Source organism: Anthonomus grandis, chromosome 8 (assembly GCF_022605725.1).
Source record: "Anthonomus grandis grandis chromosome 8, icAntGran1.3, whole genome shotgun sequence".
In the NCBI taxonomy this organism is placed as follows: Eukaryota; Metazoa; Arthropoda; class Insecta; order Coleoptera; family Curculionidae; genus Anthonomus; species Anthonomus grandis.
In genome coordinates this window covers 15,510,658-15,529,044 of record NC_065553.1, presented here as the reverse complement: position 1 = coordinate 15,529,044, position 18,387 = coordinate 15,510,658, and the positions used below count along the sequence as shown (strand labels likewise).

The window sequence follows — 18,387 nt, the reverse complement described above, 5'->3', positions numbered from 1 at the left end:
AGCCCAAAAACCCTAATTTTCCTCTCACTAAGAGCGTGATCTCTTTTAACTCTTAAGCGTGTACTTTACTAAACATGCTTTAATGATAAGACCTATATAATAACATATTCCATGCAACAATACTAACTCCTATATAAAAAACATCATGGTTCTCTAAAGCATTATGATATCCCATAAAACTCTGGTGAAATTTACGTATATATAGATCCTAATAATTAATGCTAAAAAATAACATAAAGTTCATAAGTTTACTCTCTCTTTCCATTAAACTAAAAATGTTAACGCGAAAAATTATGGAAATCAGCAAAGGAAAAGTAATCAATCCTGCATATGGGTTAAAACGGATTATGGGAAGTCTACGCGACATATAGCTGTCAACCGCGTTGATAAACTGCGTCCGAGTTTCGCTTTTATAAAATAATAAACACTAGTCAACTACTATATTTAAATAATAAGAATGCATACTTTCACGACATTTAAAAACTGATCGATTCTTATATACCTTATAAGCGATATTATAATAAAATGCAGATAACGATTGCTTTTCTTGAAATGTATGCAAAATTCGCTTATTACCGACTAAAAACCTGGTTTAAGTACTGCAATTTTGCATTGCACCAAGCATACCTTGTGGTTTTTATTTAAATAACAGGTAAAATTTATTGTTGTGTGTTTTTTTACGCAATCATAAAAAAATCGACTTTCCATCGCGCATGTGATATAATAGGTCGCTTGCATGACAGCTTTAACATAATTATATGCTATGTATGTATACTTATTAAAATAATATAAAAAAGAATTAATGAGTATAATATTGATTTGCAAATAATATTTTGGGTTCAGTTAACCTGATAGAAAAAGTACTTTTTTTATTTTATGAAATAATATAAAATATGTCAAAAATATTCCAGAACTGTTATATAATCCGTAGAAAGATCCAGTTTAAATTGTCTATAGGTGGAACGTTCGATCGTTTTTCTTGGTCTACAAAATTTTGAAATTTAATGTAGGACGTTTATTATTTTGGCAAGGACCATGAACTTTATTTTTTTTTTTAAATACAAAACTAGAATTTTTCTTGTATTTTTTTAAAATTAGTTTTCTTTTCGCATTCGTAGGTTTCGAAACGTTTCGCTATGAGAGTATTGTAACGAAATTCAGGAACATTTTAACAACGAATTTTAGACTTTAACACACAGGGTGTTAAAAATATACGCATTAAAGAGTACAACCTAGTCCGCCCCTGGTAAAGTAAACAAGGTAAATGTATTTTAAGGATGTCATTTTAAGAGGTCCCTAATAGTGTTTATCACCTAAAATTTTTATTAAATTCTACCGGGTAGTTTAAAAGTAATTTATGAAAAACCAATTTCCAGCAGCGTCCTTTAGGAGGCTGTATATTCGTAAAGAAGGTCTGTAGGAATTTTTTTTATAGGAACGTTCGGTATTATTTTTCGATGTTCTACCTGAATCCGAGAGATTTCCCACATGAACCGCGACACCCTGTATAGATGAAAAATTAATTTTCAAATCATAAAGTTTGACTTTTATAAGTTGACATGTCTTTTTGTTGACCTAAAGTTCTGAAAAAACTTGACTGTTTAAAACACAAATTTCTCATTCTATCTTGACAACGTCGCTAATATGAGCGCGTGTCAAAGTTAAAGATTGACAGAAATCATGTTATGAATATAAGACGCAAGCGTAGTAAGCAAATCAAAGTGGCTACGATAAAGTTTTCATAAAAACTTAATGAAACGTTGCTAACTTAGTCTAAAATTACTAAACTACTCCTCTGTCCTCTACTCCTCTCTTATTAACGTATAATTTTATAACGCGTGATCTAAACTATTTAGTATTAATTATAAGTTGGCTCTAAATAAAACAGTTTTTACTGCTGGAATAGAAGTAAAAAAAAAACGACTTAGCAGAGTTGGTTGGACTTTAATTCTTAAAACTCTAATTTTAAATAATCGCAAAATTAACAAATTAAAAAAAATAAAAAAAACTCGACCGAAACACACATTTGGCAACGTCAATAGTATGAGTTATATCACAATAAAATCATTCGTGATATATTTGACGCAAATTAGCGTTGATAGTTGATACGACGTCGCCAACGTATATTACCTACAATTTCTATAGAGCTTCTATTCATTTTTTCAAGTAATTCACATCTATATACTTTTAATAAAATAAGCTTAGAGAGCACAACCGTAGTACTGATAAAAGCCCAATATTGTAAGAGAAAACAAAAACGATGATTTGCCATTTAAGGCTGTAAAAACAATCCCGTCTCTTCGGTTAAAACAACAACAAAAAACTAATTAAGGAAACCGAAGAAGTAAAAGTGCGGTGATTATAGAAATCTTAAAAATTAGTTAGCCAAATTAATTCATTTATGCCAAACGATGAAAAAAACGAAACATATGTTGATCAAACTATGATGAATGGTGTCTCGTAAAAAACCATGTGTATTGTAAGAAGAAATAACAGCTTGTTCATAATAAAGCCTTAGCAGCTCTTACTATTTTGTCTGATCTAAAGGCGCGAGTAAAAGTGGACAAATTTGCATTAAAATGTCATAAATACGGGTATATCGACATAAACTGCAGCATAAGCGTTCATTTTTATGAATAACTCATACTTATGGATCAATTTTTGCTGATCATTGGTATGCCCTCTCTTTTTTCTTATAATAACTTAATTTATGTTTAGTATGAGAATTTCTTTTTTAAAACAAGGAATTATTATTCTCAAATGACCCAAAATACGTCTCTTTTTATTATGTACACATAAACTGCAGCAATAGTGTTCGTTTTTATGAATAACGAATAATTATTAAGTATATCCTTTTTTTTTGTTATAACTTAATTTGCAATAAACTTATGGGAACTTCCATTTTAAAACGTACGTAATTATTACACTAGATTAGTTATTATTTTAGCCTAAAGCATAAAATAGAGCTATATTTAATAAATGAAAAAAATTTTATTTGTGTTTATAATATTTATTAACGCCAAACTAATTGCCCAAAAAACTGTTTTAATTAGACAAACTTAACCCAAATTCCAACAACTGTTATATAACTTAACCATGGTCATTTGAACCATGTTCTGTTAAAAATACCAGTAAAAACCACAAAACATCTTTAATACAAGTACCTGAACACACACTGAAATAACAGTAAGAACACCATATAGGCCAACTCAACCAGAATCTTACATAAATCTACAATTTTTTCTCCGTTTTTTTTTTAAATGTACGTTTTAGCTTTCTCAAAGGTCGTCAAGATTATCGGTTTCAAAAAATTGGCGGTACTTTATCTACGCGGTTAGCCATGGCCGGAGTCAGATGGAATTCCATACGTTAACGGGTTCTATTGCAAAGTTGATATACCACAAAAAAGTATCTTTGCAGGTTCATTAGTTACATGGAAATTTATAATTAAGGTTCTTGTGGCATACCAACCGACAGGTGAAATATTAAGTATGAAGTTATTTGGTTTTAAATAATTAATATCAAAAATTTAAGAAAAAAATCATAAAATGATGGTACAGTTCATGATGGATACTGATGAACAATAAATTACGAAAAAAATGTTATATGCAATTCGATAATATGTTTTTAACAATAAATTGATCAATGGGCTATTCCACTACTAGACAGCACTGAAATTACCTTCGCATCAGTTTCATTACATTTCATATGAAAATTAAAGAATATAAGAAATTTTTTCCTAAATATCACCCTCTTTAAATACAACACCTCAAAATTGTCATTACAATTCAACTGACTGAAGGAATCTTGTTTTTTTCTGCAGTATTTACTAGACAGTCGCAGTTCATCTGCATAGTGGCTCCAACTCAATTGCCTGGTAGACATTTTTCAGGGAATTAAATAATTAATAATCTCACAAAGTATTCACAAAGCAGCAAGCTCCAATTGAACTGCAGAAATCTTCTTATTTTTTATGGTATTTAGGTGCAGTTCAACTGCGTAGTAGCTTAAACTCAACCGCCTCAGAATTTTTTTAAATTTCTTGCAGACAATTGAATAATCATTCATCCCACAGAGCATCCAATTTAACTTCCTGGAAAAATTTTATTATTTTTCCAGATACTTTAGTACAAATCGACCAACTGCAGAACGTGCTGTCTCCAACTCAACTGCCTGAAAAAAAGTATTTATTTCATCGAATATTCTCTGTAGGTAGATTAGCAAAGTAGTAGAGTAAGTAAGTAGTAATTAGAAATCTCACAGAGTATTCACAGAACGCCAGGTGCCAATTCAACTTCTTGCAATAATGTTGCTATTTTCCCAGGAATCTCTCAAATAATTCAACCAAGGCAATTGACTAATCAACCATTTTACAGAGCCCCAGGCTACAATAAAATTCAATTGCATAGAGAAATCTTATAATTTTTTCATGGTATTTGAGTGCACATTGATCAGTTCCAGATAATACAAGCTCCAACTCAACTGCCTGGAAGAAATTTATTGATTCTTCCAGGTAATTGAATAATCAATCAATATTAGAAATCGTGTTATTCTTCCAGGTTTTTGTCAAAAACAAAGTCAAATTGATCTGTTGTAGTCAATAGTAGCTCCAACTCCACTTGTCTGGAAACAATTATTATTTTGTCAAGGCAATTGACTAATTAATCATCTCACAGAGATTCACAGAACCCCAGGCTTTGATTCAATCTGATGCTGTATAGAGAAATCTGATAATTTTTTCTTGGTATTTAAGTACAGATTGATCAGTTGTAAAATATAGTTGCCCCAACTCATCTGCCTGGAAGAAATTTTTTATTTCTTCCAGGTAATTGAATAATGAATTATCTCACGGAATATGCACAAATCACCAGGCTCCAATTCAATTATCTGGAGAAATTTTGTCAGTCTTCCATGTATTTAAGTTTAGTTCATCGGTTGCAATCAATAGTAACTCCAACACAGTCTTGTCTGAAGGAAATTGTTATTTCTTCAAGGCAATTGACTAATTAACCATTTCGCAGAGATTCACAAACCACCAAGCTTCAATTCGACTGTCTATAGAAATTTTATAATTTTATCCTATGATTAAAGTGCAGATTGATCAGTTACAGATAATACTAGCTTCGACTAAACTGCCTTGAAGAAAATTTTTATTTCTTTCAGATAATTGGATAATCATTTTAGTGCAGGTCATCTGTTGCAGTCAATAATAGCTCAACCTTGCCTGGAAAAAAATTATTTTTTTCAAGGCAATTGACTAATCAACCATCTCAGAGAGTATTCACAGAGCATCAGGCTCCAATTCAACTGCCTAAGAACAAAAATCTGATAATTTTTTCCTGTGATTTAAGTACAGATTGATCAGTTACAGAGAATATTAGATCCAATTCAAATACTTGGAATTTTTCTTTTAGTTATTTTAGTTTAGTTTATCTGTTGCAGTTAGTAGTAGCGCCAACTTAACCTTGTCTGGAAGAAAATTTTAATTTCTCCAAGTAATTATATAATCAATAATCTCTTTTCATCATAATTTTTTTCATCCAGACAATTGAATAATCAGAGTATTCATTGGCCACCAGGCTCCAATTCTATTGCTTTCAGAAATTTTATGATTTTTTCCAGGTATTTCAATACAAATCGGGGAATATATTTAAAATAAAACTCATTAATATTAAATTGAGGATGTATTTCTAAAGGAAAATATTGCTTTTAACTTTGGAGATCTAGGAATAACTTGTTTCTAATAATGAAGATTTTTTAAGATACCCGTAAGAATTACTATAGTTTAAAATGGTAAAAAAATGTATATTATTAATTAAGCTGCTATTATTAACTTTAACAAAAGCTCATCATTTAGATATAGTGTTTTTAAAAATAAAGCAGTTTCTACAGTTTTCTGCCTCTAACACTTCAATTGGTGTTCTATTCAAAAATCCAACATTGAGGTACAGCCTCAAATGTAACTGCCTGGAAAGAATTTTTTTTTCCAGACAATTAAATAATCAATTATCGCATAGAGTATTCACATGCCACTAGGCTTCAGTTTAACTGCCTGGGAAAATCTTTTTTTTTTATAATTTTTTTAAATTATTTTTCTATGTATTTAAGTGCAGATCAATCAATTCCAAAGAATAGTAGTTTTAACTCAACTGCCTGGAAGAATTTTTTAATTTCCTTGAATAATCAATCACAAATTTCACGGAGCACCAGCGTCCAATTCAACTGCCTGGAGAAATCTTGTTATTCTGCCAGGTATTCATCTATTGCAGTTACTATTCCTCCAACTAAATTGCCTTTCAGGCAATGAATTATCTCGCAGAGTATTTATAGGCTACCAATTCCACTGCTGGAAATCTTTTTTTTAGGTATTTAGGTGCAGAGCCAACCCAACCCAACTCAATTGTCTGGAACATTTGTTTTATTTCTTCCAGGCAATCAATTGTTGCACAGTATTCACATGCCACGGGGCTCCAACTCAACTGCTTGGAGAAATCTTGTTATTCTTCCACGTATTTGAGTTCAGTTAGCTTATTTATAGATCACAAGGAAAAAATATTGTTATTCTTTCATGTATTTAAGTTCTTCTGTATTTGTGTATTTAATTTCATGTATTTAAATTTTAAGTTCACTTTATCTATTGCAGCCAGTAGAAGCTTTATTTCAAACTTGCCTGGAAAAATTATTTCTTCCAGGCAATTGAATAGTCAACCATCTCACGAATATTTATAGTTCACCAGGCTCCAATTTAACTGCCTAGAGAAAAATTATAATTTTTTTCCAGTTATTTCAGTGCTGATTGACCAGTTACACATAATTCTAGCTCCAACTCAACTGCCTGAAAAAAAGTTTTTATTTCTTCCAAGCAATAGCTTCTTAAGTAACTTAATACAAGACATCCTCACAGCTACGATCGTTTTAATTTATACTATAATATGAGATCAGGATACCGCTGGTAGGACAGACCATTTATCTCATAAGTTGCATGTTCCACACCTATTAAGTCGGTTAAGATTTAAATCTGCAAAACCGCAAAAGCTGAATGCGTCGGTAGTAAAGAATGATAAGCAGAAGGTTTTATTAATGATGACATTCTTGACGCGAGATTAGCTTACCGTAATAAATTCTGCTGAACGAAGATAGTTTGTAATAAAAAAATCTTTTTTTTGCAATTTATTATTTTACTTAACACTCCTATCAGAAGATCTAGAATTTATAGAATCTACTTGCCGCACCTTAACCGTTTATGTAATAACTTAATATTTTGCAACATAATTATAACGTGCAACGACTCGGTGCGATTAAATTTTAAAATATTTAAACATCATCTTCATTTTATGTAAATACGCTGGCCTTTCAAGAGGGCCGGCCTCAAAATGCGGCTCAACCTCGTTTAGGGGGCATGAAAGTTGTATCTTCGGATACAAAATGGACATGATAAGAAAAAAACCAACGTTACTCGATTCGGCAATTAAACGTATACTTATTAAACGATGGCAGATTTATTCTGGTGTCGGCCTTGGGGGTGACCCATTTAGAGAAGATATTGCGAATTTTTCAAAATGAAACGTACAGGGTGTTTCACGAAGTAGTCGATACGAGAAAAATGTGAATAATACTCGCTATAGACTTTTTATACTTAAAAATAAACGAGTGTAGAGTGCTAGAAATGGCGAGCAAAATTAATGATGAGGACTAAAAGATCTTTTAAATTGTGCATTTTAAAAGTCAATTAATGTTGTAACAGATATTTGAAAAAATGGCCTGGCCATTAAGATAGAAAGTGGAAAAGAGAATAAGATACGAGAGTACAAGACAAACCATAGAAAGAAAGCGGAGATCCAGGTAGGAATCAATACTCCATACTCAAATATTTATTTCCATAGACTGATACAAATAAGTATCGGATAATGTCAAAAAATAAAACTATAAGACCTAAACATACAACTTTTAAAAGGCCTTAAGAAAAAACAATAAAAAATGTACAATTAAATAAAGACTAAGAATATAAAAAACTACAGCTTTTAATAAACAGACAAATACGAATTATGGGAGTAAGGATGAGACGCTGCAATTTAAATATTCTGTTACCGTATAAAAGGAATTTTTAATTAAAATTCGTTTTAATTAAGAATTCTTTTGAATGAATCGAAAATAAGAATGACAGTATAAGAGCAGTATGAGACATGGACAAAAATATGAGATAGAAATGCCAAGATGATGAAGACAATAAGGACCATGAAAAAAGACTTAAGGAAACACAGAGAGAACATTAAGAGCACAAGATGAGCATGAAAGAAGTGCCAAGAAGTGTAGAAAATGCAGAAGAAATCAAAAGAGGGTGAAACGAAAAAAAAAAAAGAAATATTGATGTTGACGACTAAGAATAGCGAATGATGACACGTGAAGTTTAGAAAAGTGATAAATAAAAGTAGAAAAGAGCACAAGATTGACGTCAATTAAGACTGAATATAACTGGAGATGGAGACAGAAAGCTGAAAGAAGAATACAAGTGGCCAATGAGAGCAGAAGAGAGCGTTAGACTGACACTAAAGTGGGCGTCGGTGTTTGTGGTAGATACACTACAGAATTACTTCTTAGATACTTAAAGCGTTCACCACTTTCCACACAGTATCTCTACGTCACTAGCATCTTACTCTCTTCTTTTGCTCTTATTTTTCTCAGTAGAATTTCTTTATATTTTACGGTAACACCGTACTTTCTCAAAGGTTCTTAAAACGAAAAGCGTATTCGAGATGAATATTTCTGAAATCTTCCAAAAGTCAGGGCCACTGCAAGATATTTTAGTTGTCTGGTTAGTAGAATTTAAGTATTAATAGAAATCCTAATTAAAACGTCCCAGGAAATTGAAACTTTTCTTGCATTCTGTTTAACTTCGAAGTTTCTCTTACAATTTTATTTATTATTTGCTTTTATTTGCTTAATGCTTGATTAGTTATAGTTTCATTTGTAGCCTCCGAAATTAACTTTTTTCTCATGTCTTTTGCGCAATTTGATGTTCTTGTGATAAAAATTATGTTTTATTTTATAGGTATATTTTTATACAGGTTATATTTTAAAGAGGCAGATGGTCACTAATATCATGTTCAATTATAAAAAGCTTTTGCCAACCAAAACGCAGATTTTTTGCTTTTCTCGCAAAAAAAACATGGTCCAAGCAAGTCTGACTTTCCTTCCTAGTAACTTTCTGGCATAATGGCCCTAACACCTTGCCCATTTAGTAAAGATGAATAATTTATTACGTTTAAGTAATTTTTGTTAAGTAGATTTATGTTAATGTCATCCACAAACACATCTCTAGCCCCAATATGTTGGGTTTTGAAAAATATATCGAATTCTTCTAAAAACAGAGTTAAGTTAGAGGAAGGTGATCTATATGTGGCGTAAATATTAAATTCTGTATCCCTGACTAAAGTGTTAACGGTTGTCACAGTAATACTACACATGTCCATTTTAACACTATTAAATCTAGGATTTAAGCGAGTACTCAGTATCATTTAAAGCGTCTATCTGGCGCAAGAGATGGTGAATGTAAAGTAGTTAGGATGAAAAACGCTATTGTATTTTTTAAATATTTTAGGACATACTAAAGAAAACTATGCAGATTGAACCCCTATTAATATAATAAATTCAGGTTACCCACCTATAATAAAGTTGCAATATGTTTTATAGAAAAAGTTATCTAAATTTACATTGACTAAAATGGATTTAATTTTTTTACTATAAAAACTACACAATAATTGAATATGCTCTAGTTAAGACCTAAGTAAGCACTTACAGATTATAGCATCATCAATTTCAATTATTTAATCAACCATATGGAACGACTACTTCCAAAGATAGATGTCCTTAGCTTTAGCTCGGACTTTCGAACCACTTTACCTACTTTACTTAAAAACCAAAGCGCTTCTTGAAAAACGGTTCATGCATTTATTTAACATACGGACCGTACTGGCTGCGTAACAAATTGCATTATATGCTGAACAGATTTTTTCGCATGCTTGTAAAGTGGATCGAAAAAATCGCGATGGTATAACATTTGCTCGGTGTGATCGACGATCGCGTTTTCTATGTTTGTATATGAATTAAATCATTGAAAAGTGGGTTATTGTAATGGAAGATATCGTACGTCCTGAGGAAAAGTGTATTTAGTTTAAAATCTTATTGATCTTCTGAAATGAATGACAAATCCAAAGAAAGAAAATCATGTAAAAAATTAAAATAAAATTATACATTGTTGCTGTCTCTATAATTTTCTTTCCATTTTGTTACACTTTTCTTTGGGTGTATAAAATACAAAAATATCTCGAAATTTAAAAACAATCCTTTTTTCTAACAATACCGGGGGCTCGATCTTACTGCAGTTATTGTTATTGATCAGAAAAATGCCACGTTATAATGACATCTAGAATATTGAACATTATGAAGTTTTAACATAGTTTATACATCTTTTTGTATATATATTTTTATATATATGTATATCTTTTTTCAGATCCTAATTCACCACAAAATTTTAAGATTTTAGGATTCTCATATGTAAGAGTTTTTAAATGGTATTATTAGTTTCAAAAAGTTAATCATGTAAAAAATTATTGGAATCATTGGAATTGTACAACAATTGGAAATACTATCATATCACAATTGAAAGCAAAAATACTTTGAATGATCAAAATAATACTTTTAAAAAGAGCAACTGTTATTAGAAAGGTGAAAGAAGAGCAGAAGAATAAGATACGACGTGATCTAGTTTTTAAAAAAATATTAAATTTGTTACTTTTGACGTGGTTTGCAACTGACCTTGCAGGTGATATTTCAAGATCAACCGTTAGTTTTTCAAATGGTAAATCCTATTTTCGACACCGCTAGTTGAAAGAACAGAAACTTGTACGTTTAGATGTACATCAAGTGACCTTGATTTGACTTGATCTTTAACGTCTAATTCTCGAAATATATCAGAGAATTCAAGGTCATCGTCAAGGTCACCGTTTAGGTTCCGCGTCCAAAATTCTGAAACTATTCTCTCTTTTAAACAATCGCTCCAAAACCATTCTGTTTGCTGATTAAGGACTGATAATCCGGTATATTAGGTGAAAACTTTTAAACAGTATTCACTCAAGTGTCATTTTCTGAGTAATTATAAGAACAATGCCAATAATCTTTCTTACGAACAAGTTTGTAAAAGCTAATCTTTGTTATCTGGATATATCCATGTACAATTTATAAATTTTCATTTACTTTCTGGGCAACTGGAAATTGCTTGCAGTGACTTTTAAAGTCAACCTTTTAATGAGGATTAAATTTGTTTAAAACATTTATTTTTATATAAAAATAAAATTAAAAAAATATTTTAAGTATTTACCCAAATTTATCGTATGAAACTTTGACAAGTTTTGCCAAGGCTTTGAAGGCCCTCTGCAAGTTTTTTAATTTTTATTATCCTGCTAGATACTACTTGGAAAATTTCAAATATTATAAAGACATTTCCCAATAATAAATATTAATTTAAGTCTTAACTGGATATTCTCTGACAATATGTGGACATTTTCAGATACGTTTTAAAATATTGAATAGTTCGGTACATTAATTTCATTCAAAGCACCCCAATGCGTTTTCAATGGTTTTGCAGATTTCTCTAAGAGTGATAATATGGACTCGTCACATCCATTTCCTCCACATCTTGGCCCAGATTCCTGCTCCCATAATATATTAATAAACCCTTTAACTGAAAATGAAGTTAAAACTGCACTGCAAAAAAAATAAAAAGAAACATACAGCTGGACATGATTCCCTCTTTTATTCTTCGAGATTGTTCACAATATTTTAAAACTTCAGTGCTTTAATCTTGCCGTAAATACTTTCACAAAAAACTTACAAGGATCCATATCTTAGACATAGGAGACAATTGGATGTTGTGTATGCAGATTTGTTGAAGGCCTTGGATAGGTTGGTCTATGGTCTTATCATTCAAAAAAACGATATCTGTGGTTTTTTATCATGACCTTATACAACTCGTTGTCTCCTATCTAAAAGATCGTTTCCAGTTAGTTGAGTTCAATGGTTTTAAGTTTAATTGTTATCTAACACTGATTGGTGCCCCTCAAGGAAGCAATGGTCTTGCCTCATTGATCTTTTATATATTTGTCAATGATATCACTAGAACTTTTGTGCCTGAGGGAAATTTATTTGCAGATGACTTAAATATATTTCGACAACTAATGAGGATTTTGTTTTACTGCAAAGATGCGGTAGTACGCTGGTATACAATAAATAAACTGCCTCTGAATATTAAAAAGTGCACGTGTATGCCAATCTCAAGTATTCGCATTGAAATAAAGTACAATTATAGGTTAGGTAATACTCCCTTAGAGTATGTCGACTCATAGAACAATTCAACTCATATTTAACAAATATATTGATGAAGTTGGAAGACTTTTGGCTTCATAATCAGGTCAACAAAAGAACTAAAAAGGCTGGATGGTCTTATTACCTTATATAATAGCCTAATCAAATCTAAATTACTTTATGCAGCAATGGTGTAGTTCTTCTATTATGTCCATATATTTTTGTTATATCCATGCTTCAAAATTGAAGGGATATACCCTCCGGAATCATTGCGCTGTTTTCAGCAGTCAGCTTTTCTGATTTAAACTATATGTAACTATAAAATTGATATACCTTATATTTTAAGAGACTTAAACTTTTTTGTTCCCGTAGCCATACTAGAAATTACCTTCGCTTTTATTTAGAAAATAGACCTACTAACTTAGCAAGAAATGCAGCTTTAGATCAAGCTGTCTCATGAATTAATATTTTATACAGCCATAATGATATTGACCTGTTTAATGGCGCTATAGGTTTATTGAAAAATAAATTTACTTCAATGATAATGATATTATAAACATAAAATACCTCTTTCTATATAAACTCCTCATTTTATTTTCGGTTGTTTTTGAATCATTTCAATTTTTATTAATTGTTAAGTTTTTATATGTTATTAACTTAAGGTACTTAAAATATATAGTTCATTAGTTTTTTTTTAAGTTTACCTGTTTTCAATAATTATTTCTTGACCTGTCAAGCATAAGTTGTCTTCTTGTTGGGAATTTCCTGTTAGACAATGTTTTTGCAATGACTTATTTACCAATAAATAAATAAAAATGTTTAAACATTGATTTTTTGTCTAAAAAATTTCTGATTAATATCTGGAAATTTCTACGTAAAATCATGTAACTTGTGAAAATTTTCAGATAGTAAATTGCTATTTTCGGATACCAAGGACGAATTATCGGAAATAATGCCGAATGCTAAGTGTAAAACATTTAACTGATATTAAACCAAATAATGTGGCAAACGTTTCAATTTACTGTTTGAAAATCCACATAGTATCTGGAAATCAATTTTCACGTTTTTCAAAATCAACTTAGAAACCTATTTTGTATAAGGATTCAGAATAATCAAAATTGGCAACTTTTTTTAAATTTAACCGCCTTAGGAACTTTTACAGTTTTTGCGGTAACAGTAGTGACAAACACTATTGAAACCGCTCCACATCTATGTAGGATATATTAAAAATTTGAAATTTCTCCAAAAGTAGATAAGTAGTTTTTTCCTATTTAGTGGCGACGTGAAGATCTACTTTTTGAATTAATCATTTATTATTTATTTTACTCGTACATTATATAGCATTTTCAAAAATCAGGGTGAACGTAAAAAATATATATGGCATCCATTGCCTGCGATAATGTGGTCAACACATTCATTGTTTACTATTTCTTTTTATTCTTCTTCTTAATATAAATCTTTACCACATTCTAGAGCAATACATAATATTTCTATTGTAATGTGGATCATTCTATTTCAATGTTTTGTTCGATATTCACGATCTGAGACCGCATTAAATCCATAATTTCAAATCCAATACGTATTCCTATGATATCTCATAATTAAAGCGTCTATCAAAGTGCTTTGTCCACTACTACCCGGCACGGAAGTAGGGCGATGGTAGCAAACAATCTCACTGACAACGTGTTGTTAGTACCGTCTTTGGTACCGCGAAGAAATCGTCGCGAATGAATAAGAGATTTTCGAATGAAATACGAATAAATGCGCGCGAATTATACGACGCAGTGTCTTATAGTGTTTGTCAGTTTTTTGATAAAAATTTGGATTTATTGCTGATACAGGTTTATGCAAGGAATAACGCTTTGTATGATTTAAGAAATTGTTTATTTGACAGTTTGAACTTATATAAGAAGTTAAAATTAACCATTAAATTACTAGATTTTGTATTGGAAAAATTGAGAGCTGAAATATTTTGAAAAAACTTGTATTTTTGTTCAATTTGTTTATTTTAAATGAAATTAGGTTTTTGCGTACAAGATAAAATTAAGCTGCATCTGCTGATGATATGGGAAGTAATAGAAAATACAAATTATAACATTTCAAAGTATGTTTCAAAATTTTCGGAAAAAATGTATTGTTGAAAAATCGTGTACGTGAACGCTTCGAAAAAGTGCTTTCATTTTTTAATATTGCTTAAAATAAAACCAAAAAATGAAAACTGTATTCCATTCTCAGAAATCTACGAAATTGTGTGGCATTTTTGAACTTTTATGCCGAATTTTTTCTCATTTAACCAACTCCTTCAATTTTTTGAGATCCCTGATGATTTTATTATGTTTACTGTAAATTTTAAGAGTTTTATGGATCCAAATAAATTTTTCAGTAATTTGCATATTAAAATTCGTCTACTGAAATACCTGTTAATCTATGTCCTAATAACATAAACATTAATATCCGATTTTTTTTAAATTTTTTCAAAGGTTTTTGAAAATGAACAGAAATTCAATCACTTTTCTTCTATACAGAAAAATGTATTTCTTTATTTTGATACTAAAAAGTTTTTTGAAATTTTGAAAATTCTCTAAAAACCAATACAAATTCAATGTCTTCCTTACTGTGTTTCTTACAAAAAAAAGAATGAAAAATATTGTTTACAAAACTCTTTATGTATTGTTACACTTGTTGGAGTTCTTTTGATTTTGTTTACAATTTAATTCGATATGATAAATAAAACGAAGCAATAAAAGGCACACTTATTACGCAAACAATAACATGATTAATAATATTCCAAAACTTACTGGTGTACGATTATTTAAAAAAGAAAAACAATACTCGTAGATGGATTACTTCTTTTTTAAATGTGTTTCATGATTATTTGTCCTGATTGCTCTCTGATGTCTACATCTATAATATATATTAAAAAATATATATATATTATAATATTTCTTATAGAATTTATAGGTTTAGTTTAGTAATCCTTGTTATTACATGATTAACAGAATTAAATGATTTAAGTTTTCTTTATCAAATTTACAAACTCTTTATTAATCGCCAAAAAAACTTCCCAGTAATCTATTGATTCGGATTTTTCAAATATTTTATTTTGCAATTATTATCGATTATTGATATTTAATCGATTTGAGGGAATTATAAATAATCGACTATTTCAAGAACCAGAATCGAATAATCGATTTACTACCTTCATAATTCGCTACATTATTACAATTTCGACGGGTCACCATTATGATCAACGTTAAAAATTATTGGAGTTAATATAAATAATAAATATGCAGTTATGCTATTAGAATAATTAAAAATTCCGTATAAGTTCCAGCCATAATGGAATTTTGAAAAACCGGTTATTTTCGAATTTATTTTCTTTAACCAATCGAAAGTCAAACTTTAAACTTGCGACTTCTCATTAAAATAAAATCCAGTCGTGAAGACGAGCTATTAAATATACTACATAAATTGCTTTATCAAAGCAGAATTATTACATATTGTATATCACGAAAATATACACAATATACATAAAAGTAAGTAAATCATTTTTTAAGAACAAAAAATTCAGTAACTCCTAACTGACGTAAAGATTTTTTTTTACTTTGGTGGTTTTCAAAAAAAAAACGTGTTTAAGGCACTATACAGCAAACCGGTTGTATGTTAATTTTTTTACTGTTAAATGCGATCGTAATTTTGCTACTCACGTAAAGGTAGTTGGTGCAACTCACCCTCAAAATCTGTTTTGTCATTTTCACCGTCATATTTATTATTGAATTCTGGACTGTTACAAATTCTACTAAGATCTATAAAGCTTAACCTTTAGTTAACCTCCGTTCAAATCTTGGTACCTGTCTCTTTCTTTTAGGCAGTTGACGCAAGTTTTCAAATCCTTATTTATTGTACAATTTAAAAAAAAATCTTTTAGGTTTTTAAAGTCATTTTTATCTGCGTGTAGTAAAAATAGTGTTTAATCCATCATTATTTTTTTTCCGGGCAATTAAAGATTAATTAAAGATTAAAGATATTTATGATAATTGTATATCTCTGCCTCTCATTTGTCTTAGACTCATTGCGCTCAACTAAACCTGAAGGTGCATAAATTAAGAGTGAATATATATGTAAGGTGGAATCTAATATATAAGGGATATCTAATAGGTAGTATACAGGGTTATTCTAACAACAAAATTATACAGGGCGAATTGAAAGGGATTTCTTTAGAATGAGGATCTTTTGGTTCTGATCTGCGGTTTATTTTTTTGCAGTCTGATAAGCTGAAAAACTGAAACCCCTGTATATTATATTTTTTCAGTTAACAAATAAAATTTTAAAAAGTTTATAATGGCTTTTCTCCTAGATTACAAATTAATGAAGTTATGACACCCAAACGGAAACAATTAAATTGTATCGACAAACTTTATTTTTAACGTCAACTTATAATCTTGCAAAATAAAATAACATTTTTTTTTAGAAAAGATGCTTGAAAACACCACCACGGTGGGCATGTTTTTCAACTGCTCGAAGTGTCTTAAGTATGGTCCTACCATCTATTTGGATTATCTTTTCCATAACTGCAGTCTTTAAAGCGTCGACGTTATCATACTTTCGCTTGTAAATTTGGTTCTTAAGTAACCCCACAAGAAGTAATCAAGTGGGGTTAGATCTGGCGATCTGGCAGGCCACTGGGCGGGGCCATATGTTCCTATCCACTGATCATTAAAAGTAGTACTTATAAAATGATAAGTGCCTCTGTAGTTGTGGGTTATTCTTCAATACATTTTTGGGCACGTTTTTCAACTGCTGCACCTGTCGTAAGTATGGTCCTACCATCTATTTGGGTTTTTTCCAATACCTGCAGTCTTTAAAGTGTCGACGTTATCGAACCTTCGCTTGTTAATTTGGTTCTTAAGTAACCTCACAAGAAGTGGGGTTAGATCTGTTAGATGTCTGTAGTTGTGAGCAGGTGCTCAAAAAAATAAACATATTTCTTCATCTGCAGAAACCTCTGAAGTTACAACCTCTGAAGAACAATATCGTAATCCACATGCATGAAATTATTAAAGAAATACCTATATTTTTCAAGTTTGTAGTTAGAATTTTTACTTATCTACTTTATTGACACGTTTTCTCAAGAAAATCAAAGGAATATCATACCCTTCTTCCCATTCAGAATACTGACTAAATCCGGCATTTTTGAAGCAATTAAAATATTCTGAGGCTTGACATCAATATTCCATGCGTTGGTTATGTCGACTTCACAGTCCATTATTGAATTTTTGACTCATGGAAGGTGTTACAAGTTTTTTGTTTGAGTTATCAAGATATTCGAATAATACATGTTCGAATTATCAAGTAAAGCTTACAGATAATTTTTATTCTTATAATATACAAATATTTATGGATTTCTATTTTCGATTATTATTTCAATTAAGCGATTTTTTTCAGAAACAGAATTGATCATTAATCGAGTAATTTATACTTGACGTACCAATAAATAACCAATAATTATACTTTATTAGGTTTGGACCTACTAGGTTTTTTCTAGCAGGAAATTTGGGATGGTTTGAAACTAGTTTGATGTATATCGCAATTGCGCATGATCAGACTGAAACCGTGTTGCAAACGGTTTTGGACTTATGTATATGTGCTAGAACATCTTTTTAAAACATGACGTTGACATTTCGCAACTCAAAACCGTTATATAATATGTTTGTTGGTTAGGTTTTGTGTTATTTATTTTGAACATCTAAATATTTTTTAATAAAAGTAATTATTTTGTTATACGTGTAATAAATATTATTTTTTTAAATGCATACCATTGATGTTAATGGTAATTTTACTACTATGCTGTAGGACCTTCTCTAAATAGCCAATATTTTTATTTGAAGGCGTCCAAAAATTTATTATTTCACCATCAACAACAGTTTCTAATCAACAGTCCCAACAGTTTTCTTTTATAACCCCACAGCCAGGAAGTTCGCGACTTGAATACCTTGATTATCGTCATCTTGTCTGGCATCGTTGTGG

General features: G+C 30.3%; 1 protein-coding gene across 11 annotated transcripts in view; it reads left to right on the top strand.

The window, feature by feature from the left end:
* LOC126739973 (WD repeat-containing protein 47) overlaps window positions 1-18,387 on the top strand; it is a 132,299-nt gene that overhangs the window by 79,686 nt on the left and 34,226 nt on the right. Inside the window, exon 1 of one of the 11 annotated variants that reach the window (XM_050445815.1) lies at window positions 14,022-14,160. The exons of 8 other annotated variants lie outside the window; for them this stretch is intronic. The gene's annotated coding sequence lies outside the window, so the exon portion shown is untranslated. Of the gene's footprint in view, window positions 1-14,021; window positions 14,225-18,387 lie in introns of those variants that run through there. 2 more of the 11 variants (XM_050445814.1, XM_050445813.1) reach the window with 2 other exon arrangements.